Raw genomic sequence first — 27,536 nt, forward strand, 5'->3', positions numbered from 1 at the left:
TTCTGTGTTGGCAACCTACTACACTTAACAGTTACCATCCCTGACCACAAGAGTTTATGCAGTTGATTTAAAGAAATGTACCTGATGCTGAAATCTGAGAGCATAAATTGATATGCCAGTTTGATCTCTATTGAGATCAACGGGGAGGGAAGAGTACAACCCCCCCCTTGTTCACATTCTAATGTCCTCATCTACTTCAGGTTGTAAACCAAATGCCCAGTAGTGCTGGAGGGTACTAAGTATGCTCCTGATGTACATCTTCTCATTTCTTTTCCTTCAGCAAAATGAATTCTTATGATCCATAGCAAAAAACAAATATTATCTCATACTTGAGACAGATGAATGTCTGAGAGCTTCATTTGACTCCTCCTTTACCAAAGGATGTTGAAAGTTCCTTTGAGAAGCTTAGATGTAGATTCAATTAGTAAATGCATGAATTTAGGAAGCAAATATTATAAAAGAAGATGGATTATTTATTGTAAAGAGTAGCACTGGTAAGAAATCAAGCACACAGACTTGAAATTACAAGTCTGGGATTTTCATGAGCTGGGTCTTGCTTACATCATAATGTTAAACCAATCAGATCAGAGGTTCTGAAACACATTTTTCTCAGGTCACCTTGGCAAAAAAATGGGTTATGAAGTAGTGCTTCTTATGAGACCCAGTGATGATTTTTATTTTTTTTTTTTTTTAATTTTGCCACTGTAAACAATTTTAGTCACTAAGGGTAGTGAAAACACCTTTCATCTCTTCTGGTTTTTTCCCTAGGAATTCATTTTTGTTTAAAAGGGCTAAAGTTCAATTGAAGGTGATGAGTAGCTTTAGAGACTTGCAGTAAAGCGTCTTCACTACACAGAAATGTCCTCTTAACCTATTCTGAATCTTCTAGCTATAGTAATCTGTGACTGCATTAAGAGCCCAAGTGGCTGAAAAGAAGAACATGCCCTTTGTGTCCCGAATGTCTCATTTGTAACTTTTGTAAGTGTTAAAAGCTTCTACACCTGAGCAAAATCAAGAGGAACTCTAGCAGTAAACATAAAGATTATCACATACTCCAATAAGCATTCTGAAAAAAAAAATACCAGGTCCTGAGCAACACAATTCCTGGGAAAGTCTGTAACCATCATTCTGTGGTTCAACCTTCTCTTTGTAAAATGGACATACAACTTTCCCCTTCTACAGGTTTCACAAAAATTAATGTATAACATTTGAGAAGCATTTTGCATGACAGTGGTGAGCAACCCAGATAAGCCTATGTGGAAGTGAAATTTTCTCTAATTAGGGCAGAATACAAGTATTTCTTAGATAAGTTAAGGCCACACATGAAACAATGACACTAAAATGCTGAACCCAGAGAACATAACCCATCTGTGCAGTGAATGAGGCAGTGGTCCTGTAGGAAAAAAACCAGCATGTGATCCAATAATTAAAGACTGTTCATGAAACACTGCCACCAAGCAAGGAAATGCTTTTCCAAGGAGCAACTTTAAAGCTGGCATTTCCTGACTTGAAGATTTTGTTTTGCAACTTTAACATTTTCAGTATTTCTTACACATAATATAGGCCCACTTAGAATAAGCGTATGCATATATTAGATGAATATTTTCTAAAAATCCTTTAGCATTTCCTGGGAAAGACTGCTTCTTCTCCTTCCATCCAACAAACGATATTTTAACAATTATACAGCTATAAGGACTGCTTGAAGGAATTGTGTAGTTCAAGATTCTTGGTTTAAAATTTATGGTGCAAAGAGCAGACTGGTTTATGTTTGCAGAAAACAAAGGAAATCAGAAGAAAAAATGAGGAGGCTTTTCTGCTTTCCTGACAACACACTTCTATTATGACCCCAACACTCTCTAATATCCATCCCTAATACCCTGTCATGCTCCTGTAAATGCTAAAAAATGCTGTAATTTGCATGAGCTTGTATGCTACACATTTTTATGTCAATGCTAACTCACTGGGAATGACAGAGGCTCAGTTTGTAATCCCAGATGAATGTGTAAAGGACAACTCAACTGAATACTGCATTAGGGCATAGAGTATAAACTGTGGTGTCTACTAGTAAAACCTAACCAGTGCATGCAGCTGTTAAGCAATGCAGTGCAAAGAAGCTTGTGTGGTGACTCTACACACATGCATGGACTTCAGTTTTTTGAAGACTGGCCATGCCATGAAGCAAAAATACACCATGCACAGGAGAGCTTTTCTCTTAGCTCCAGTTCACATGAGGCTCATTTTCTAGAATTGAAGAGTGAATTTTTAGTAAGTCATGTCACCAGCTAAGTGCATGCAAAACTCAGTTTGTTCCTCTATAGTTCCTCTACACCCGTGAAACATCTGACAGAAGTTAGTTTTGAGAATCACTAGTCAGGTGCAAAAAATCCATTAGCAGACAAAATGCTTGTCTGAGACCTAAACTAGCACTCACAAAAGTCAGTTGGCAAGGGATTTGATTTCCATATGAACACTTCCCCAGCCCACAGGCTACTACAAAATCAAAAAAATACTACAAAATCATTTCAGCTATATTTGTATTATTTACAGGGCATGCCACAAAAAGAAAGACAGAATCCTTGAGATTTCTGAGCTGTTTGGTATCATTCCTATGGCATGTCATCATTCTTTTGGGTACCTGGTAATTTACAGAAGTTAGAAAATGAAATGTCCTTCCAGGCAGGTTATGTCACAAAGTGGACAACTGTGTGTTCTTGCACTTTCCTCTTAGGAATATACCTCTGGCTGGATTCATAGACAGAATACTGGAAGTAATATTGAGTAATATTATTGACTGCCCCTAAATGCCTTTGGAAATGGGGATCTAGGGAACTGGTTACATAATTTAAGCTTAGACACCCACTACAGTGATCAAGCTAAGCACTTGTACTGAACAGGAACAATCAGAAGTCTTTAGAAAATGTTAATAAAATTAGCCTTTTGGGTGTACCATAGAATGAACTGATAATCAAGTGAGGAAGTATATGGCACAGCATTAAGGTAGATTGGTTACTTCTTTGCTGTACCACTGCTGTTCCATCCCATTTGTGTCCAGTACCTGTGTAAGAAACCTCACAGATTTATATGACTCTGGCTTAGTGGAGAGTTGTAGTAAACAAAAACATAGCAAGATGTGAGGGTGATGCAAGGTAGGAGCTGTTTTTCAGGTCATCAGAAAGCTGGGAGGTGGAAATTATCATATATTTCATGTCTTCCTCCTAAGATACATACCTGTCAGGTCTCCTACAGGGTAATCTTTCATCTCCACCTTCATGAACCTGCACACCAAGGAGCTGCCCAGCAGGTCCCTGTGTCCCCAAGCCAGTGCAGCTGGCACCAAGCACCACAAGGCAGGAGAATTGATGCAGCTCTATGCAGCCCTGGAAAATTATCCGCTCTCTCCAGACTGCTTCATAGCAAAAGGAGCTTCCTATGCCAGACCTAAACAAGCAGCAGCCCGCTTTCAACAAAAATAACACAGAGTCACCTTTCAAAATATGAGAACATAATCATGTTTAGACACCAGCAGATCTCTGAGATCCCATGCAGAATTCATATGCTCCTTTATGTTTGCTTTTAAAGAAACATAGATCTCTACTTCTATAGGATCACAGAAGAAAATACAAACTTATTCTGATACATTTTACAAACAGTTCTGATACATTTTACATAATAACTTTATATGAGCAACAGATGTGATTTAATAGAAGCCAACTGTCTGCTTTTCCACACAGGAATCAGAGGGTTTGAAAATATCTTCATTGAAAGAGAAGGTGGGAGGGAAGGCAACAAATCTTCTATTGTCTGATTGCTGTAAAATATGCTATCATTGAAATACATTTAACTAGTCATCTTCTGTTTGGGGAATTCACAGTGACTGAGTTCCAGTTCATTACTTTGAGGGCTGTGGTGCTATTGTTAGGGTCTCAAAACCAGTAAGATGGCCTAACCCCAGGTTAGAGAGGCTACAATAGCAGAAAGGCAATTATACTGCAGGAGAAATGTTGTCCACTAATCAGCTAGCAATCAATTACTAGGAAGAGAAGATAACCCTATTCCCACTCAAGCTCTTCAGTATTAATAGTGCCATCATGTAATTACTTTAGGCATGGGCAGGTGCATGAAAGGACAGACTCTATAGTACACTGCGTCTAAGATTAATGAGTTCTGTCAATTTGCCCAGCAGACATCTGATTCTTCAGCTTTATGTAGCCACTAGTTTTACACATGCCTCAGGGCTTTTTTTCTAAAAGAAGCAACTACTAATTTAAACAGATCTAAAAAATACACATATTTGAAAAATCCCTTATTTTACCAGTAAGACTGCACCAAAAAGATTTCTAATGTGATTATTGATATAGCAGGTTTCCTTATAACACTTATTCTTCACTTTAGTCAGAGTAATGAATGAAACACAAGGTCCTACAAGCACATAAAACCTTCTAGAAAAACTGACAGCAAACAATCCTGCAGTCACAACATCCTGAATTTCACTCACACAATCAATTTCAATAAGTAAAAAAAGAGAGAGAAAAAGAAATGTTTCAGTAAATAAGTCACTGCTCAGAAACCAAGACAAAGCAAATACAGAAGCACTTTCCTGCTAAGTTAGCAAACATGCTGAATGAGCACATCTGCCAAAAGCAGAATCATTCTCTGTGACAAGCTACAGCCCACAGAGTTAAGTCAGAATACGTAGGCCTATGGGTCAAGAGAGAAACAGCTTAAAATAGAATTTCTAACTGGAAAGTAGTTTCTTTTTCCTTTGAGTTACATCTACTGGAGTAAGCAGTAAAAGTCAGTTTTTAAAGAGTTTTTAAATGAAAAACAAGCTATTTTTAGAAACATCTTCTGTGTTTGAGAATTGCATGAAAAACTCCCATCCACAGAAAAATATTACTTATTCAGGATTTTAAGAGATCTTCACTCTTACTAAAACCCTGTTTCAAGAAGTTACTCAAACACTTGCTTAAACCTCTCAAAAATAATCCGAGATATTTAAAGTCATTTAGCTGCTTAAACATGCAGACAGTCTCTCAAAGATCCTCTTAGACATCTCTCTGAAAGTTCAGACTCTTAAATACCTTTGAAAATCTGGCTCAAAGTACTTGGCTGTACACACACAGCCCTCAGGAAATAGCATACTGATCTCCATTTGTATTTTTAAGTGCAGCCATTCAATAATAACAATAAAATTATATTAAAAAGGGGAGCTAGACTCAAAATCAAAAATTCAAATACAGCAGCTATGGAGGTTACTGCTCATCAGCCAAATTGTATTAACTACTAAGATCCACGTCTGTGAATTGCAAAATCTTAACCTGCTAAAGGACGCAGGAATGATGAAGCATTAACTTGCTTTTCTACCACTGACTTGGGTTGAATTTGATCCTAAAGCACCAGTGCAGCTTCTGAGGCATCAGTCTCATTGGTCTCAATGGTCTGGAAACAATCTTATTTTCTTTTTGCTTTCCAAAATATTTCTTCCAAAAACTTAACCCTTTAAATATGAACCTAAAGCAAAAACTTGAATTTTTTTTTCTCAAAGCTTTTCTGTGACAGGTACAAGAACTGACCTATTTACTTCTCTCCAAAGTCAACGTCATCCTATTTGTTCCTTTTCTGTCACTTCTGTTTGATTATGGAAAACAGCCAGAGGTACCTGCTTTTTTACCTTCCATTTAATGTCACAACTGACCACCCATGAAATCTTTCTCAAGACTACATTTATTGGATACTAGATTCTGCTAATTAATTCTCTGGATTAATTTCTTCTGAAGTAACGTTATCAATTGTTTCCAGTAAAGAAAAAGCAGGCCACCAGTAACTTGATTTTCACATAAATGGATTAAACTTACACAAATGCAGTGGCTGAAGATATCATTGATCCATGTTCATTGGCTGCTGCTGCTGTTTCAGTTGTTATTTGATATGGCAAAGGACAACAGAGTGGGAAATGGTTTTGATCTGAAGCAACTGTTCCTAAGTAGATACCAGCAACTCTCACAATACATAACTTCCAAAACATATTCTATGCACTGAAAAGCACTAATCCCTAAAATTGTAACTATTTCTGGAAGTCATGGTTTGATCCATAAAGATGCTCAAGTTCACAGAAGACATTTCAATTGAGGCTGCTCAGTATGCAATAAAAATGTGTGGGAATTGCCAGGGGGAGGAACAATTCTACAAATTGAAAAAAGGCAAAAAAAAATTAAATGTCCTTGAAACTATGAACTGGATATCATCAGTTAATGACTTAACATAGAATGGGAATGACTGGTGCACTAGTCAGCATTAAATGTTAAGGAGAGACCTTCAAAGACATAACGAAAACTTAGGGATACCTCTCTTTCTGAAAGCCAGTGGGAAATCATCACCAAACTTGGTTTTTTTAATATATTTGAAAATATCCTATTTTCAATTTTTAGTAAAGATACTATTGGAAATACTGGTTTGGTGTGTTGTATTTGTTATGTAGTGAGTGTTGCATGGTGTCATAAAAACCAGATGTCCACTTTTGAACACTTTTCTTTCTTGACTTCTCTCAGCTTTGACCACAAAACAAAGCTGAGTAGTTTTAGGGCTTCTTCAAATCATGTCAGCTGACAAGATGTTCAAAGGGTATCAGAGAGGCTATTCCTTTCAATCTTGCAGGGTGGGAAATGGACTGGGCTGGAAACAGAACTGACTTTTCTATCTAAATTCTGCTCTTGTGCTCTCTCTTTACCATCATGACTTGTCGCTGACAGAGTAGGCAGTTTTTAGCAAGAAGGTGCAGGAAATTAAAGTTCAAGAAAAGGAATGAAAAGTGAATGGAAAACAAATCTACAAAGCTTATTGAAGATACTACTGAATCCAGACAAACAGGATTTCATCTCATTGAGTTTTATGTTTGATAGCAGGGATTCCTAAATTTATTTCAGTCAGCTACTGTCATGAGCAACACGAAATCAGATAAACTACTATCACTTCCTCTCTCATCTTACCTCAAAACTTTCTGCTGTATAACCTCACTCCCTCTGGCACTGAATACCAACACATGCCCTTAGCTAACTGCACAGGTTATCTACCCCTATCTAATCTTTCCATACTGGTCTTGCCCATACAACTTCATTCCAGATCTATAGGTTTTATTTCTTGTGAGGTTCCTGCAGGTGTTGTCAATGCACCAGAACATGCAGAGCGAATAGAAGCCCACAGGCACAGAGTACAGCTCCATGCCTGGGAAGCAGTTCCCACATCACCTCCTCACTGTGGGAATGAATTTCCACAGATCTGCCTGGGACACTCATAGGCAAATTCTCATTTATTTTGCATGTCTCATTCCCAGCTTCTAGAGACAAAATGGGTTTAATACACACATCTCTGTCACCTCAGAAAGTAACCCTAAATTGTGCTTTAAAAGATTTAGCTGGCATTATTTGGCTTGCCTCTGAAAAATTTTTGCATCTATCTTGAAACATTTTGCTTCATCTTTGCTGATGGTTTTACCAATGAATCTAACATTGAAATGCATTCTCTCTGCATCTCGTACAAACTCTGGGCGATATAAAACAACCATTCGTTGGTATTTTTATTTACACTATTTTATTTACACTATTTTTAACACGTTTTTCCACTGCAGAATCTTCTGAATCTTCCGAAGTTGCATAGAACCGTAGCATTTTTTAAAATTTGCTATAAATTCAGATTAATCCCTACTGTTCTTAACAATTAACATGTACTAACTGCTTAAAATATTTTTATACCTGTAATATTTACAGCCAGAGGGGTCTTCACATACTGAGTCTTTCATTCTCAGTAATTCATTAAGAAAATATTATGATATAAAGAGGAATCTGCCTGGCTATTGTAAGTATTCCCGTTTCTTGTTTATTGAACTGCTTAAGCTGTCAGTGTTTATGAAAAGGCTATTATTGTGGGAAAATCACAATATAAGTCATGTCATGGTAATAACAGAAATAGGACTGACAAAGTTTCTAACTGTTTCAGTTCCTGCTCAGCAGAATATCACCAACTGCTTAATATACTCTGTTCATTTGATTAATTAGCTTCATAAATTAGTGCAAATGATCCTTTTATCTCTGTGGTATTAGCAGCTTTCTGTTTTGAACATGTACTCTGCCTGCAAAAATAGTGATTGCTTATTAAATAAGTCTGCTCCTCACATAAGAGTTCACATCTTCAGAATCATAGCTATTAACCCATGAACAAATAAAAATAAATAATTATTAAAATACTATTTTTACTCACATCAGCCTTGCAGAGACAGTAGCTAAAGAAAATCAGGACAAATTCAACACATGTATTATGAAGAATTAATTTTAAAACACAAATGCAAACCCCAAATTGAATCATTCCATGAGGAAAAGAATTTCCTGTATTCTGCCTACAAAAGATAAGGAGATTACCTGGCTGTAAGTGAAAGCAGAGTTAGCCCTACTGAAAGTGTTATTCCTGATAATTACGCTTGAGCTAGAAGCATCTGAGCCTGAGATTCAGAGACCATTTGAGATTGCTGAAGAAGCTGTTCAGAAATTTGTCTTTGACATGTCATCTCTGCAAATGTAATGGTGAATCACAGACGGAAAAAAAAACAAAGAATCTGCTCCTATTTTAGCACTACATTTTCCCCAGTACTATTGAAGAATACAGCAAAGGCTGAAACAGTAAGAAAAAAGAAATAATCTGGCCTTGCTGTATGTACTTACTTACCATATCATCAGCCAACATCCTTTCTTGCCAGCAGAAGTGAACTGAATTGTTGAGCCAGCATGGTGATGTTTTAATTCATGCTTCTTCTCCTTTTTGTCCCACTATGAACAAAATATTTACAGATCTACTTGACTATGCTTCACATTTCTCTTTAAAAACTACTAACACTGCATCCTCCAAAGAGCACAACTTTCCCTTAATGGTCATGGAGAACAAGTATGGAACATCACTTCTGAGCAGCTTTTTTTTTTTTTCTTCCTGGGTACCAAAAAGCCCCAAACAACTCGTTTTACTTGTCAGGTGCTAGAATAACTCAAATTTCCTTTCCATCATCCATCAATGTAGCTGTATGCAAATCATGAAAGCAAACAAATTTCACTTCTTGTAGTTAGCTAGAGAGCTATAGTTAGTAAAAAAATCTCGCCTGCACAATAGAGGGAAAGCAGTTAAGAGTTTGCAAATCCTTTCAAATCAGAAAAAAAAGAATTTGAAGAATACTTCTTAAGACTATATGTTGCAATTCGTGTTTAAAATCACCCTTTTCATGCAGTTAGCCATAGGATGCACCAGAGTTATTTTCTACTAGCACAGACTACTCATTGTAATGGGCTTTGATCTACCCAATTCCTATCTGATCTACCTAATTTCCACGGAAGTGTTTGTTTACTGCACGGCTCCTCTGACAGCTAGGATCAGCTCTAACATTACATTAATTCTTTCTGAGTATCAAATGCAAGAGATTTCAAGGAGTATATTTTCAGTAACACCTTTTCTGTTTGGAATACAGCTTTCCTGAATTCCAATTCAGTCTGTAACTCTCTTGTCTCATCAAACTTGAAAGAAGCAGACACGAACTCAAGAAGTTTAGAACTGCACTCCTTGGGTTAATCATATGTTTATAAGCTTTAATGTGCCTGCTTTTATCAAATAGGCATATTTTGTAAACAGAGTTACACACAGAATTGGAACTCTACCATAAATTTAATGTTTCATTATCATTATACATTTTTTTCATTTTTCTCTGTACCCTACTGATTGAATTCCCCGTATATGATAACCATATTGGACAACTTTTGCTGATTCTGTTTTCTGGTTTGTTGTGACTTTTGTCGGTGGGTTGTTTTTTGGAGTTTGTTTGTTTGTTTGTTTGTTTTGGGTTTGCTGGTTTTTTGTTTGTTCGGCTTTTTTTGTTTGTTTGTTTGTTTCATTACTAATCAGTTCTTCCAGAAGGGCTCTTGAAAGGAACTATACACCACTGAAAGATCCATTGATATAACTCTAAATAATAAACTGAGATAACCAGGTAGAATAAGGACAAGAAAGGAGTGAGAAAGATTTTAAATAGAAACATGAAACCTCCTCTACAAATCCAATTGTATCATAGGAAAATTCAGGTTGAAAGAGACCTCAGAATGTCTCTAGCCCAGACTTAAGCTCACAACAGAGGCAGCTTTGAAGTTAGATCAAGTTAAACAGGGCTTCATCTAACTCGACATTAAAAACTTCCATAGATGAAGACTGCCCAGTCTTTCTGCATCATCTATTCCAATGCCTATCTGTCCTCAAGAGGAAACAGATTCCCTTACATCCAGCTAGAAATTCGATTTTTTTCTCCAATTTATGCCCATTGTTTCTCCCTCTTTCACTATGCCCCACTATCAACAGCCTGGCTCTATCCTGTAGAACTTTGCTGTACCCTGTTTATCAATGTCTTTCCTGTATTGAGGGGCACAAAAATTGTACCTGGTATTCTTAATGTGATCCTCATGGCCTGTTGTGCTAAAGACAGATAAATTCTAGTAATTCTCTGGAGAGATCCCCTTGCCTCCACTGCCATATCTCTTTTAGTTTTTAAAAAGCAGCTGAAAAGCTCATAATTCACAGGCCTGCAGCAGAAGAGATGTTACAGGCAGGTGTCTGGCTCTTAAAGAAGTCTTTCAAAGGATGGCAGAGGTTTGTCACCAGGAATATGTTTTATAGAGACTTTGTTGTTTTTTGGTCAGAATTCTACATTGGAAAAAGGAGCAAGTTTCAGAAACACCCACATCTGAGAGAAGGGCTCCTCCACACTGCCTTTTTTTGCCTTTTTGAAGGGGACACTCTTAGTGTGTAAGGCAGCTGCTCCAAAAAATGGGCCTGTTCCAGGCCATCTGTACTGATTGTTAACCCCATGCTTCAAGAATTCCTGCAAATTTTTACTGTTTTATTGCATTAAAGAATAGATTTTTTTAATCTTTCTTTTCATTTTCCCCCAACACATCTCTACTCCCTTCAGTTTCAGTTCACGATTTTATATTCAAAGAAAACCCTTAACAATAATCACTCAGAGAGATTTACCAAGGCAACCTGAAGGCTCCAATTCCCAAGTTCCATTGAATATCTGAGGGAATTTGGCACCAAACTCCTCCAGGTTCTTTTTTTAAATGTCATTATTAAATTAATATTGTGCAACTGGAAGTATTTGCTCTGAGTATTAAAAAGAAAACATTGCTGTTCTGTTAGTTTAATTTTCTAAACATTCCTTGTCACAGACCGACTCAATAGCCACATCAGGGTAAACCTAAGTGGAGTAAGAATAAGCTTCTCATTCAGTCACACAGTGCACTCCTGCTTGATTGGAATGGATATTGTACATAATATGTCCCTGCAGATGTTTTCTCCAGTGGGGCACATTGAATTTCATTTAAATGCCAAGGCTCAAAATCTAAAACAATGTGACTTTAACAAAAAATCTGATGAGGAATTTGATGAGAAAATGGCAAGAATTCCTGTGGCATTTGGGTAACAATTTCAAGGCTTCGTTTTAATAGAATAAACAGGATCATATTTCATTCAAAGCTGGCAATGAGATGAGCTTTGGGTATTACATTGATATAAACCAATAAAGAATTTGCAAATTTGAAGCACTAATTAACAGACACAATATTAAATGAAAAAAGTTTGCTCCAGGGGCAAATATATTTTGAAGACTTTAAACTTTTATTAAAAGACAATTTTGAATAGCTTCTTCTGCATTTGACTATTTTGTTAGTTTCAAAGAGGGGGAGTCTTGTGTTTTAAACTAGCATGTTTAATATAGTTGGAATATAAATGAATAAAATAACAGTCTCTTTTCTGCCTTTCTGAAATAATAACTCAATGTCATGTCGCTTCAAAACAAAAACACCTCCTAAGCTGAAACCTACACAGCCAAGAGCTATGTAAGAGAATGTTAGTATTTTACCTACACTGAACTCCAACACTATTTCTATTGAGTTATTTTTTTTAAGTCTTATAGTGCTGAATCAAAAAGCAGCCCTATTTAGAACCTGACTGTACTATTACGAGAGCCCCAGTAAAAATGTATAAACAACAAAAATTGGAACTTTTGGTTTACAGGTCACAGATATAATAGTAAGAGGATTTTCTCTACCTAATTGCAATGCTGCACATAGTAGCCTTTTAGATACTACAATATCCAAGACTTATGTATCTAAAGACTCATACTTCAGAAAATGGGAATGTCAGCTAGAATATTAAGGAATGAAATCTATGAGACTGACCTTCAGATAGGATATTAGAGACTGTTTTTTGAAACAAGTGGTTATTTCATCCTAAGCATAATACCATCAAAATCTGCTGATGATAAAGTCACCTGCTCTGACAACTCAGCAGCTGTGCTTCACTTAAAAGCTGTCACATATTTAATTCATTAGCAAGCCAGCTAACTTCTTGCTTCAAGAAATTATGGATTTTTTTTTTTACTTCCAAATGTTAAGGTACTATTTTTTCTTTTACACTCTATGGGATAATTGTGCACCAGTATCTAATACTATAATGGCAGGTCCATAGTCCCTTATATCTTATCTTTGGTGATACTGCCATTTTTCCAACCACTTTCATTTTTCTTCTCTTTAATACAGTTGATTGTAGTACCTTTTTTTTTTTCTTTTTTATTTAAAGGAAAATTATGAGGTAAGTGTTTAGAAAGGTAATTGATCTGTAGTTTAGAGATAAAAGGCCTGATCTTTCCTTCTGATACTGAATGCGCATCAAAGTCAAGTTGAAGCACTTTACATGCACGGCTTAATGAAAACTTGTAGAAAATGGAATATAAAAAAAGCCATTAGCTATAAAAATAAATGACAGGAGGTTCTGCAACCCATTCACTGACAATTTGTGTATCACTTGGATTCAAAATCTATACAATTTACATACACACATGCAATACTGCCTAAGTTTTATGAACAACTATGCACAAAATCTCACATGTTGCATGTATGTGTATGCCCATAACTCTGCACCTGAAAAATGCCCAGAATAATTTCAGGCTAGGATCCAAAGTGGGAAAGACTGTATATTTTTAGAGGATAGAATAGAAAGCCCACACAAAAATACATGCAAAGTTTGGAAGTAGAATGGAATCTGTTCCTCCCTCTCTACATCAATGCATAATTACAGGACTTAACCCCACATTAGACTAGGGATCTTTAATTTACAATCAGAACATCCAAGCTTCCTCATGCTTCTATCCCAAATTCAAAGTCTGGTTCAGAAACCAAGGGAAAACCATCTCCCTTGGAGGCATAAAGGCACTGTGAATAAGAATACACATCTTCCATGAAAGAAATTGAAACAGAAAGCTAGCCCTGTCTAGATACAATCTGGATGGGGGAAGAAAAACTGTCCTTTGTGTCATTCTGGGTGCGATCACACATGCTCCAAGACATGTGCAGAGCAGGACAGTCACAGAATCACACAATAGTGGAATATGCTGACTTTCAAGGGACCCATGAGAATCATCAAACCAACTCCTGGCCCTGCACAGCACCATCCCCACGAGTCACACCCTGTGCCTGAGAGCATTGTCCAAACAGTTCTTGACCTCTGTCAGGTTGGTGCTGTGACCACTGTCCTGGGGAGCTGTTCCTTTAAACCTCTTCCTAAAGCCATGCCCACAATCAGCTCACCACAGCAGTCACTGTGATTACATTGTTAATAAACATTATTTATTTGCTTAGAAAAAGAATGTGATGTGAACACACTTCTTCAGAAGCAGAGTGAAATACAAAGGCTGTTGCACAGCTCTTCCACAATAACAAGGAGCCATTAGAGAAATTACCTAATCACAAACCAAGGTGAAAAAAATTCAGGTATAGAGAGCAATTACAATATGGACAAGTAAACACATGGATTCAGTAAGCTGGAGAGGGTTATTACACACTACAGCTTCTCTGTGCTAATTCCTCCATTGTTACCACATTACTGAGGAATATGTTATCTTATATTTACCTAGAGTTAAGAGCAATCAAGCCTGCAGTTTGCAGAGTGGTGCTGCTAGTTCATATTTTTGCTTTATGGATACAGTAACTTGTTTGCCTACCCATCTCATTATAGAATTAAACAACAGATCATTTCTCTATTAAAAGAAAATTCTGTATTAAAAACCACCCACTTCATAGCCTCCTATACTCTCCACTGCACCTACTGGTGAATGCAATTTTCCAAAGAGATCTATCATAGCTCTAATATGTAAGATAGTTATTGATCTGTAAGTAGAATTATATATGAGTGAAGACATTTGCACCTGTACCTGTCACATTATAAGATGCTTCTGAGTAACTGATGGAAAGATTTAAGTACACTTATTGAACCTCCAATACAGTACTGAATCACTTAAAATACTACAGGAATGAGTGAAGGATCATGAACTGGAAGAACCAATTCAGCCTGCACACTGCGGGGTATAAAAGCCCCAGGAGCAGAGATGGAATACATCTGCAGTGCTGTGAGTTGCTCAGCAATCTATTTGTCAGTGATCACAAGAGCAAGTAAGGTATCCTGCTATGTTGAGAAAGGACGAGGGGACAATTCTGAAAAATACTAGCTCATTATCCAGCTCATCCCTTTATTATCCAAGAAAACAAAGTAACCCAGATAAAGCAAAATCACAGACACTATGAAACAGAAAATGAAGTTTCCATGAGGAGGAGTAAAGTTTGCAGCATTGCAATACAGGGATCACAGATCCAGCCCAAACAATCCAGCAAAATCACACAACACAGAACTGTGTAAACTCAGCCATAGTTTTTCCAGTCTCAGGTCAGCTCAGGCAGAGCACTCATGATTAACTCAAAAACTTCAATAACACAGCTAGAGAACTTTACCATAGAATGTAACACTGATCACAAATTTGAACCTTTAATTGTGAGTGAAACTTTTTAAATCCTATTTCATTTACATCTAAAAAAAATTACTCTAGCACAGCAGAGGAAACAAATATATTTGTGAAACAATTTCTGACAAATGTGTCTGTAAATATTAGGTCTTTCCAAATTAAAGCTGCAGTAAAGTAAATAAGAGTGGATGTCGCTTCCTCTATGAATCCACATGTTTTTATGCTAAGTACTACTAGGTACTCTTCCTCATAATAAACAGCCTTAACTATACCAAGGAAAAATTACAAAGATAGAAGTTTTATACCCACAAAACAGTATTTTAAAGGTAAATAAACACTTTGTGTAACTTCTTCCTGTTAGGTCAGTCAGGCAGGTTGAGAGTCTGCCAGCCATAAAAAACCAAATGGAATATTTAATCCAGAGAAGGGTAACTTCCACAGCTACAATAAGGTCTAGATCCTGCAAAGAGACACCTACTTTGCAATGTCGATAGGAATATGAACATTTTATGGGGCTACATAAGAGTGGGCAAGATTCAGGTCTCAGATAAGATAAGATGTACTGATGCTATCAATCCTCATGTACTTTTCTGGATTAAGCAAGAGCTTTTTCCTAAACCAAGATCTATGAGTTCATGCTTTTCACTTTGATTACAATACTTTTAACCTGTTCTGAAAACAACCAAATTAGATGAACCCTAAATTTAGTATAAAAGGCCCTGAAACGTCAGTCTGAGCCATTCACCAGAGACATCTCTTAGCTGAAAAGAATACAGCATTTTAATTCTGGCAGAATTTACTGCTAACTTCTGAAACCAGCACTGCTGAAATCAACTGGTCAGCCCAAGAAGTGGATGTTTTTGTTACCTAGTCACCTTTCTCTGCTTTACATTCAAGTTAACAAATAATCTAGATTCCTATATTAGAATTAGAAGTCTCCAATATTTATAAGCACAGTGTCCTAAATAAGAATAGTCTCAAGAAAGCCACTGAGGAAAAGGGAAAACGTCATTGCATACATTTGAAAAAAAAAAAAAGTTCAGGCTGTTTAAACATCTATGATTCTTGAGTAGCTGTTTGAATCTGGCAAAACAAGGGCACTATGAATAACTCTCCTTTAAATACACAGCTTGAGCAAAACACTATTCTAGTTAATTCCCACAAAGTAGCTTGCTTTGCATAGCAAGCTATTGATATCACAGAATAATTTATTACATAGTAATTGTAATTTATACTTCTTAAAATTCTTCACTTCTGAGATGCTGGCAGAGATTTTTAAGAAATATATCCAAGAGAGCAATTCAGCAGAATAGCAGTTGAGCATCTTCTGTGGCACTTTGGCTCTCTCCCAGAGTCATTCCAGTAAGACAAGCACACTACTGGAATCATCTCATTCTAAGCAACACAAGTGGGTTCAGATTCTCACTGGCAGGGAGCAGGATTTTCAAAAGAAGACAAAAGAATAGTCAAGTGTTAGACAAGTTTTAAATATTAACAAACTTGTGTCTACCTTAAATTTTCAATAATAGCATATTAGAACCAGCTCAGGCTATTCAATTCAAGTTCAGCAAAGATTTTTTTCTAGTTTTCAAAAACTTTCAGTATTAATCTAATTCTATTCTCCCTGAAGGCAGTGGGAACTGATAACAGGTTTCAGCATCAAAGTCAGATAAGCCTCAAACAGTTTTAGAAATCTGAGTTTAAAACTTTGCCACCTTGGTCACTGCTCAATGTCTATTATATTCAAGTACACATGTACAAATGTTTCTTGCCTTTTTGCTCTTTCTCCCAAAACACATATATGAATGCACGAACAGACACAACAAATGAAATGAAGATTTAAACTACTTATGCGATTTCTATCCATATGAATTTGTCTCATTCAGGAAAAACAAAACCAAAACAAAGAATCCATGAAGAACAGCACACAAATTTATTTCTATCACTTTTTGCATAATCCAGCAAACTTTGTAACTTCAAAAAGCACATATTCAAACTTCAGAAAGCACATATTTTAAACTTACATACATATCTGTTCTGTAACATTGTTCACATTTCCACAACTTGGAATGTAGCCTTTCATTAACCCAAAAGAATATGTCTGTTTATAAAACAGATATAGTGCTGATTTAGCTAAGAAATTACTTCATGAGTTCCAGCACTGCTGCTGGGGTAGGACAGAATGTTTAGAATAAAGTTCCTATGATGATTGCCCACTGACTTGTCTTATGGAATAAAAAAAGCTGTTCTCCATGCTGAGATTCAGGCTCAGCTGTCTGAGTCAGAAAACACATAAAATTCTACATAAGTGTATCACAAGAGTTTCTGGGAAAAGAAAAAAACTGTGTAATACTGTGTGTTTTGTATTTTTCACAGGCACTTCTGTGAAAAATACAAAAAAAGCCAAATACACAAGATGTTATTGCTAGAGAATGAACCCATTGCCCAATTAGAATACCTCACAGAAAAAGTGCTTAAAAAAACCCCATATGCCAGGCAATCAGTATCTAATGACCACTTAAGGGAAATCTTTCAACCTTTCAACTCTTTCAAAACTCATACTACTTAAAAATATGTAGAGCTCTATTTGCCAAACAATCCCTTGACTGTTTTGCTATGGTTTGCATTTCAGGATACAAATTTCCGAGTAAAGAAATGTCCCTCTTCTGTACTGTGTCATACTTTTCAAGCAGTCTCCATCTCTCTGTCCTTTTCCATACAATCCTCTGAGGATAGCAATGGGGCAATCCTAGATGTACATACAGACTGGGAAACAGGATGCTGGAAATCAGTGCTGGAAAGGGGAAAGTGACTTGGTCAACAGAAAGTTGAATATGAGTTAGCAGTGCCCGGAGAGCCAGGAAGGCCCAACCATGTCCTGAGGACATCAGGCCTAGCATCACCAGCCAGGCAAGGGAGGGGACGGTCCCCTCTGCTCTGCGCTGGGGCGACCTCACCTCAAGTGCCAGGGGCAGGTTTGGCTGCCACAGTACAAGAAAGACATTAAACTATTAGAGAGTGTTTAAAGCAGGGAAACAAAGGTCATGAATGGCCTTGAGGGGAAGCTGTGTGAGGAGCAGCTGAGGGCACTGGGTCTGCTCAGCCTGGAGGAGACTGAGGGCAGAGCTCACTGCAGTCACAACTCCCTCCTGAAGGGAAGAGGAGTGGCAGACACTCATTTATTCTCTCTAGTGGCCAAGACCAAAGGGAATGGCCTGAAGTCATATTAAGGGAGGTTTAGGTTGGATATCAGAAAAATGTTCTTCACCCAGACAGTGTTTGGGCACCGGAACAGCTCCCCAGGACAGTGATCACAGCACCAGCCTGACAGAGTTCATGTGCTTAGACAATGTTCTTGGGCACATGTGTGGGGATGGTGCTGTGCAGGGCCAGGAGCTGATCTTCATGGGTCCCTTCCAATTCAGCACATTCTGTGTGATTCTGCTCTCATCATCAAGACCCACGTTAGACTACCAGACTTGCCTCCAGGATATGTACTGACTTGCCATACATCCATGCCTTCCCCAGTGTGTAAGTCAGTCATATACACATAATAGCAAAGCCAGCAAACTGAGGTTTTTACAAGATTTCCACATACAGTTTTTGGGTGAGCAGAAGAGTCCATAGCCATTTCTCTTTCCTGAACCTCTTTCTAAGTTGAGGCCTCATAGGTCAGATCATTTTCAGATACATACTTTTGAGTAGCCAACATTTTTTCACTAATAGTCCACATTCATTTTTTGAAATGTGTTTTTTTCCTTTTCCTCTCCAAATGACTTGTTTGCCTATGGCAGGCTCTACAATGATTTCTCTCCTTATGCCTTCCCCTCATTAAAACATCCTTTAAAATGCTTTCTATCATTTTTTTCTTTATAACTCTGACCCATTTCCCCACTGGTGTCCTTACGAGAGCCCCAGACAGTCTCTAGAACATAAATGGAAACCAATCATATATATTCATATATTTTACATACACATACACAGAGTATTCAAGCAATTTTTCAGTAATAATTTTCCAGTAAGGCTTTACTGTTCGGTTTCTTTTGATTACCCTTACTTTGCATGGAAAACGGTTTAATGAAGCTCAGCCCTATGTGCACACATCTGGGTGCTGCTAGATCTTCACTGTCAGATTGCAGCACTCTAAGCAAAACTTGAAATAAATGTAAGCAGTTTTCCAGTTTCTCCAGGACCCCCGTTTGGGTGCCAGAACCTTTTATGTTAACTTCCCAACATTTCGAAGCATTTAACACTGATTTTGCTTACACAGGCAATGTCCTGTTAAAGACAGCAAAAGGAAGGGAATCAAAAGACTCTCTACACAGACTAAGCTTTGATTAATCCTGGGTAGCTCTTCAGGGTTAGAAATTCAACAAACATGTGACTGAAATTAGAACTGTTCTACAAAATTAAAGCAGATGCACGCTATGCTAATAAGAGAAAAGAGATGTTACAAAAGATAACGGTGGGTTTTTCAAGGCCTGAAACATCCGTTTCAGTCAAGATTTCAGAGGTTAATGTAACATAATATAGGGGATAAGTTCAATTTACTCCTAACATCAGTAGGAGCTTAAAATGTTACATAGAAATTTTTATGCTAAATATTACATTTGAGTTAGGTAAATTACTCATAGTATGAAAACATAAACTGAGGAAGAGGAATTCATGTTCTTGGCTGAAATCATATTAAGCAAAGCCTGCTTTAAAAAGACATAAAGTACTCCACTTAGAAATTATTGTTGATGAAAATCAAGTGCCTAATTATAATCAAGTAGTAACAAGTTAAGCTGTCACGTGAGAGTAAAAATTAAAAACACAAGAAAACCTGCAGGCTTGTTTTCTGGATGCAATATATATGGGCTTGGAGTGCTTTCCAAATTATAAACTCTCATTAAAGCATTATCTAAAATCAGGACATACATCTGGCAGTATATTATTTGCCCAGGGCAGTTATGTTATGAAAATAGGGTACATCCTTATGTATATCTTGTCCTGTTGCCATGCTTTTTGTGACAGTGTGCTTCTTCTCTTCTTCTCAGGTCTCAACCTGACCTCTATTTCCTGTAAACCTGTTCAAGTGATAACCACCAGTGGTGGTCCTAATGGATGGTTTGGTAATAATGGCTGCATCTGGTTTAAAGTGGATTCAGGGGAGACATAATAACACAATAGCCAAAGGCTAATTTGAGCAAGGCACACTGCAAACCAAAGTGCTGGTCAATGCCCTACTCAAGCCAAATCTGGATGAAGCTACCATTGGTAGTCAGTGTACAAATATGACTACTACTCAATCATCTTACTCCATATACTTATGGACAGCCCAGGGCCGACTGAGCTCTCCTGAATGGCAATGCTGCACATTAGGATAAGGCCCTGAGTAGGAATGCTAGAATAATCCTTATTGTATCAAATACTTGTAAGTGAATTGGGAATGAGCACACCGAAATGTTGAAATCTTATTTAAGTGATACGGAGAAAAGGATGTGCATATATAATCCTTTAGACATAAATAATTTACCAAGTCTGGGACTAAATCTGGATCCAGCTGCATCTAAACACCCCTCTGAGGAGTTTAGATTAAAGCGGGGTCCTTTCTGAACCTCATGACTCCAATGGAAGGGTCTCAGTCAGTTCTTTCTGATTCTGTTCACAAGTAGTAAATACTCACATGTACCTTTGCCATGGATTTTTGTTAAAGCAGTCACGTTTACCACAGAACTTTGTTAACACACTATCTAATAAAAACAAAATGCATTGTTTCTTCTTTCTTGTGAGTGAAGTGCATGATTCCATCCATGACAATTTTCCACCAGTTTAAACAAAACTTCACAATGAATCTCACAATTCTTTAAAACTATTATACAATATTCCTCAAACATCAGCTTTCACTATGAGCCCCACCCTATATGATGCTGAGAGCCCTCAGTTGCAATTTGATATTCACATTGGCTTAAAAACTCATAGAATTGATTACAATGCCACATTTAAACAATAAATGCTTCAGGACAAGTCATAATTTTATTCAGGATAAAGAAGAGCAAAAGGTAAAAAGCAAAACTGAACTGAAAAGCAGTTGTAGTTTCCAACACATTGGGCACTAGCACTCCATTTCACTGCATTGATGGAAAACAGCCTAAGAAATAGAAAGGTAGACAATGAGTCTTATAGTTGGAAGTTCCATCCTATGCAGTCATTTATTTCCTTCTGAGATTGCTCAGCAGACAACAAAATCTCTTAAGCTGGTAAATATTAAGGGGAAGAAAGAATGCAATTTTTTTCTTTGACAATTGTATAATATCTAGGCATAAAGGGAATAGTTGACACTGATATTTTTCATGATAAGCTATATGAACAGTGAAGTCACATATATTTAATGCAAAGTTAAAAAAATAGCTAGGTTATTTAGGAGTGGCATATAGGATAGTTTCCCTTACTTCAAAAAGGGTGTTTGTACATACTATGAATTCACACAAATGCATGACATCACTATATGTAAGAAAATTTAGCAGGAATACTTCTGTAAAAATTACATCAGCATTTTGTTTTGGGCCTGAACGTGTTAGAATCTCTACAAACCAGACTAATTAACTATCACTAATGAAGACTTTTTACATTCTAATACAATGAAATGGAAAAGAAATCTCAGAAAGTTTATCCATTAAAAATCCCATAGTACAGGTTAATTAACTTTCAAGGCTAAAAGGCATCATTAGATGATTTTATTTGACCTCTTACATAACACAAACATCCAGCTACACTATGTCACCTAATTCTCCTTATACTAAGTCAAATAACAAGATACCACTGCCTGAATGCACATCTGCTCTACCTTCCTCAAAATTGTACTTTCATAGTGTACAGAAAAATGTCTGCAACCAAAATGGGAAAATGAAAGGTTTTAATCTAAAACAGTAGCATTTCCCCCCTTACAGCAAAACACCATTTGTTTGGTACAAGTAGTTATTCTGCAGCCAGCACTAACTAGACCACTTATTATTGTAGCCTGTCCAATTTCTCATCCAAAACTGTAAGTGGTATCCAACATGTACTGAGAGCCCAAGGATACAAGAATTAGAGCTGTAGTGACTCTAGCTCAATGATTCTTGCTATGCAGTATTTGGGGTTTGTTCCATTGTAGAGAAACAGATTTACTGCAACTTGTGGACAGTCTTTTAAGCTTCAAGCAGCAGATAAGTCAGCTCAAGCAATGATGCATTACAGTATTAATTATACTAACAGAATGATCTTTCCATTACTGTTCATGTGGATTTACTGACAGGAGGAAAGTAAAGAATGAAAAGTAGTGACGGGACAACAAAGCTGACAAAAGACCTAAGAGAAAACGTTGCTTTATGTTAATCATGAGGCCACAAATATCAGAGTTTTTTGGCTGAGCAACTTTTATTGGTTAGCAAAAAGAGGATTTTAAGATTTTCCTTCTCTCTCCACTGTCATTTCAGCACTAGTCTAGCTTCAGCATTTCAAGACTGCCAAAGTGAAGTAGACAGCCATGCCTCCTACCAAACCAACTTTATACAGATGCCCAAAAAATACACAGACTTTTAAAGTGACTTGAGAAGTGGGAGGAATCAACAGTCAAAAAACAAGAGGTTGTGTACAGATTTCAGCACTAAAAGCTCTAGCTGACACATCTGCTAATCAAAGAGAAGGGTTTGAGACATGTTTTTCACAGGAACACACAAATGACCTACACTGGAGTTTTCCATGTTGCATATATTTAAGTACTTGTTTTGTATTTAGTATTTGATGTCAAGAGTGGACTGTTTTGAAATGCACCTTAATTATACTATAGTAAGTATGATTGATTAGGCTTATTAAAAAATCTATACTAGAATGTGGGGGAGTTAACTATCAAATTATTATTTTTTAAAACTGTTAAAGAGAAAATGCTGATAAAGATCTATTACCAAAATACTTCCTCAGAAGCAAAGAAGTTATTGAGAGCTGACATTAAATCAATTCAATAACAGTAGTAATGGAAGGGATTTTTAAGGTTTATGATTTAACTGCATTAAAGAATTCTGAAGAAACAGAAAAATAATTAACTGATTTTTTTCAAACTGCAGCATAACTCAGCTCTTCTAGCACTTCTACCATACACAGTGTTGAAAGCTAACTTTCCCTTTTAGTATGACAGGTAGAATTGTCACTTAGACCATCAAGCCATTAAACCAGTTTTTAAAAAGTATTTTGTAGATTCTGTAACATTCTAGAGAGTTTCCTGATGCTTTTTCAATCAAGAAAATCTGACTAAAATTGCGCTATCTGACCTTCAATTAATGGCCTTCCTATAGCCTGTCATGCTAACGTGGAATTCGGGGAACAGTTAGGATTCATCTGGAAGCAATATAATTTCTGCCTTTGTCTTTCTTTTCTGGACGCTAATGGCTTTAAGTCAGTCCTCTTCACTCAATGTATGACACATACAGCCATTCTATTTCAGTTGTCCATTAACTTCAAGCACTATGACAAGAACAAAGCAACTTCTCAAAGGAGTTCGGCTATATGTATTGAATTTCTACAAATCCTTCACTTATTAGGTGCTCTTTCAGTACCACTAATGTTTACCTGAGTGCAGCAGTACCTACTATAATTAAAGTGGCTGCTTAAACAAATGAAACAGGTTACAAGGCTTGTGGATTCAATATTAGTGTTACTGTTCAGTTTCTCTACATATTTCTGATTTTTTTCCTAAAAGTTATCTACCTTTTTTAAGCAAGAACTGTGGGGGAAAAAAAATCAACAACCAGAAACCTACAGCTTGTGGTCTGAAGTCTGAGGCCTGAGCATGGTACTTGATATTGCCCCCAGGAGACCATGCAAAGGACAGACTACAGAGAGCACTCCTAAGCAGAAAGGAATACACACATTTCCACAGGTACTTACAGGATCATTGACATAGACTACTAGGGGGAATAGATTCTATTCTGAAAAGGGACACCTGTAGTCCTACAAGCTTTTTAAATAGTATTTCTGCTCCTTAGATATTTATCACCATTCTGTGGAAATAACATGCATTGGATGGCTCTAAGAAACATATCTGACTGTATTAACATTTTACTTTGTTGTACCAACCTGGCATCTGGTCAATGTCTGTATTAAGGCTACATTAGAAAGCATTTCAGTTGCATTTTAATTCACCATACTGTTTTAAATAAATAAGAAATCTCCCATCACTTGTTATTGGGACACTAATGAGATAAGAAGTCTCTAGGTATTGCTGAGAGACTGAAGAAGCTCTTAACTTCTGTAAAAATATTCTTGTCAGAGCCTCACTTACCAGACAACAAAGTACAATACAGTTCCATTTGAATTCACATGGCATTTATGTCTATGTGGCAAAGGTGTTTTATTCTGACTCAACTGTAGTTGGTCTGGTGAAAGTTAACAGTAATTTGCCTCTTCCCTAGTCAAATTTTCCCAGGATCAGCCATGTCTGTGAAATGATACTTGCAGCTATGCTTTTCTGTATTCCTCAGTGACACAGAGTTCTATCCTAAGCCTCAGGCACTGTGAGAAGCCAATTTAATTTTGATTCTCTGCTACTTCTCTCTCTCTATGAGACAGCAAGCAATATTCAAAAGATGCCTTATTTCAGAAGACTAAACCTAAATGTAGAAAACTTCTGTGCTGTGCTAGATCTTCTCCTTACTCTTTCTGAGCCCTCCATCAGAACTCCTCCTTGCAGATGGTTATATGCAAAGCAGCAGTATAAAGATAGCTTTGCCCTTCAATAAACAATCTAATGTGTGTTTTAGGACTTATTCCTTGAGTATTATCCTTTCTTTCTCCATCTACTCAGATTTTAAGAAAACCTAGTCATCACTAGGACACAAATGAGCAAGAGATCAGATAAGTATCAACATGAGGAACCTGTTCTCTATGATCCCAAGACTTCTCTGTAAATCTGAATCCAACAGATCAAATAAAATTGCTGTATGCATTTCAGGCATTGAACACTACAAAGCCAACTATTGTCTGTCCAGATGCAAAGTACAAAGCTGGTGGTAGAAGTGGAGATAGGATATGACAAAAAGACAGCTGAGGAAAAAAACCCCAAGCTGTCAGATCCCAATACACTGCCAGACAAACCAAAATGCTCAACCTTATATAGGATGATACCTCAGCTCCTCTCAGATCAGGGGAATGGTAGGTAGAAGATTCTCCAAAAATCTTCTATGCGAGTTACTTGTCATTATGAATATAATTTTGTAGGTGAATTGGAATTTCAGATTCAGATATCCAAATAAAATATAGAAGTAACCCTCTACAACTAGATGTAAAGCAATGTGGCTTTACCTTCTTCCCGAGGATAAAATTTTCCAGACTATGTTTGCCCTTGTAACACGAGCTAATAACACAGGCTAACAGCAAGACATAAGTTTAAGCTCTCACAGCAAGGAATAGAAAGCAAAGGAATCAACATAGAGCTCCATAGGTGGCTGCAGAGTCTACATGGATTCTTACTGCTCAACTTCCTATTTCAATCCCACTTTATAGCAATGTAGTAAGAGCTATCATCACCTGAATCATTCTGATACCCTGTTTTCCAGAAGTACTATCTGCCTCTTCCTCTGCTCCAAATTCATTCAGGCCATCGCCTCTAGCAGTTTGCTGCCACCTGAGCAAGGTTTAGCTTATACTCACCCATGTAATTGGAACAGTGTTCATTTTACACTGCTAAAGAAGACTGTACATGACTGTCTATGTAACCACAACCAGCCCAGTCACCTGGAAAAGGCCACAACTTGGCACTATTTGTCCAGCTTGTTTTCATTGTTCTCAAAAACCTGTAGTAAGTATTTCCAGGTTGAACCATATCACAAATATCTATGTAAGAATTTGAAAATGCACAAGCTTTTCAAGTCACCATTTCTTAAATGTGAGACAGAATCAATCTCCTATTGTCACCTCTCTTTTATCTTCACAGAGTACGACTTCATAGTGCACAAAAAGATTTTATTATATTCAGAGACAATGCAGCTGTGTAATAATGTTAGCTTTGTCCTTAGGTGCAAAATCATTTTTTGCTGACGTGTGTCTTAGGAGCCATAACACTTAAACATCTGAAAAGTGTGATTCATTCTAAAAATTTCATTTGAACATCTGCACTAAACAGAATTTACAAAGAAAGACACATTATTCTGATCATACAACTTCACTGCTTTGTGTTTCCTACAGCTCAGAGTCACCCACAAGGGATGATACTAAAGACTTTCTTTTTCTTCATGTTGCTAGACAATTTCTAATTATAATAAAAACCTAAATTTCAAGGTAAAATTTCATTCTTAAGATTATATCCATGTTTAAATGCCTAAAAAATCCAGTCATGAAATACATGAGAAGGAATTATTTTTAAAAAACCAAGCTCAAACCAGAAATTCCAAGGGTATGGGCATGTGTCAGTCCAGGGGTATTAAAAAACGCAATGAGCTACAGAGCATTTTTAAAAGCAAAATTCTTCCATGTGATCCTTGAGAACTATATATCTGTGTATGTCTATGCCCATACAGACATACAAACTGCTATTAGGGCAACTTGCCCTCATTTACTGTGGTGCAAGTCCTTCTGATAACGTAATTGAGGTCATGTAATAGAAGGAAACCACACTAGCAAAAAAAAAAATATTACTCAGATTCAGATGATTTTGGAAAGCATGGGAGAAATAGAAAGGTGGATTACAGTGTAAAGACAGAAATCAGTCTTTACGTGAAAAATCAGATGATGGGTTTACATGATGCATGTAAAAACCCAGTCACTCTGTAACTTTTGAAGGGGGCTACATTAAAGGCTGAAGGAGAAGATATTTGCAGAGATAGTCACTGACACTAATGCAGAAAGGAGAAATAAGATCAGGAGACGCAAAAACAATACAAGAAACAAGCCTTAGAAAACATTTCCACCAAGCTGATGACAAAATTAGATTGGTTATATTACAGTTAGGCTTTAGCATAAAATGGGCAATATAAGATAAAACCAAAATTTTTAAGACATTTTTCTAGTCTACACCAAATTAACAAAATTATAGATACGGATTTCATCTAAAATAACCAGTATTAGATAGATGAATAATAAAACCCCTTGTTCTAATAACATACGACATCTTACCATAAATGTTGCTAACAGTGTAGTTTGTCATGAAAAGTGGGACTCAAGAAAAGCTGAATGGAACAACTAGGTTGTCTATAAGGTAACTGTGACTAATCAAATAGCTGGCAGCATTTCATTCTGATTAGACAGGGTCTGCATAAATTAAAAAATTACAATTATGTCAGGAACTACATATAAATGAAGCTGATTGTAATACACCAGGAAGTACATTGTTACTATTTACTATGAATCGCAATACATAAAAACTTTGCTGACTCTTCTTTTGCTCCCAGCATGTAGTTTATATTAACCTGTCCAATTTCACATAGTAACCAATTGTGACTATTACAATCCGTATAATTTATCAGATTCAAAAAAAACCTAAAGAAATCCAAGCAACACCTTTCCATATGGCCAATTAGTAAAGTCATAAAATGCAGCAAATATATGATGCTGTATTGAACATCTGTGCTGGTTATCCTATGGGAATTTTTAATAAAGGACCAAACAGCATATTGATGTTAATTCTATGTTACCGGGACTTTAAATAAAA

This window comes from Zosterops lateralis (assembly GCF_965231275.1).
Source record: "Zosterops lateralis genome assembly, chromosome: 9".
Lineage (NCBI taxonomy): Eukaryota > Metazoa > Chordata > Aves > Passeriformes > Zosteropidae > Zosterops > Zosterops lateralis.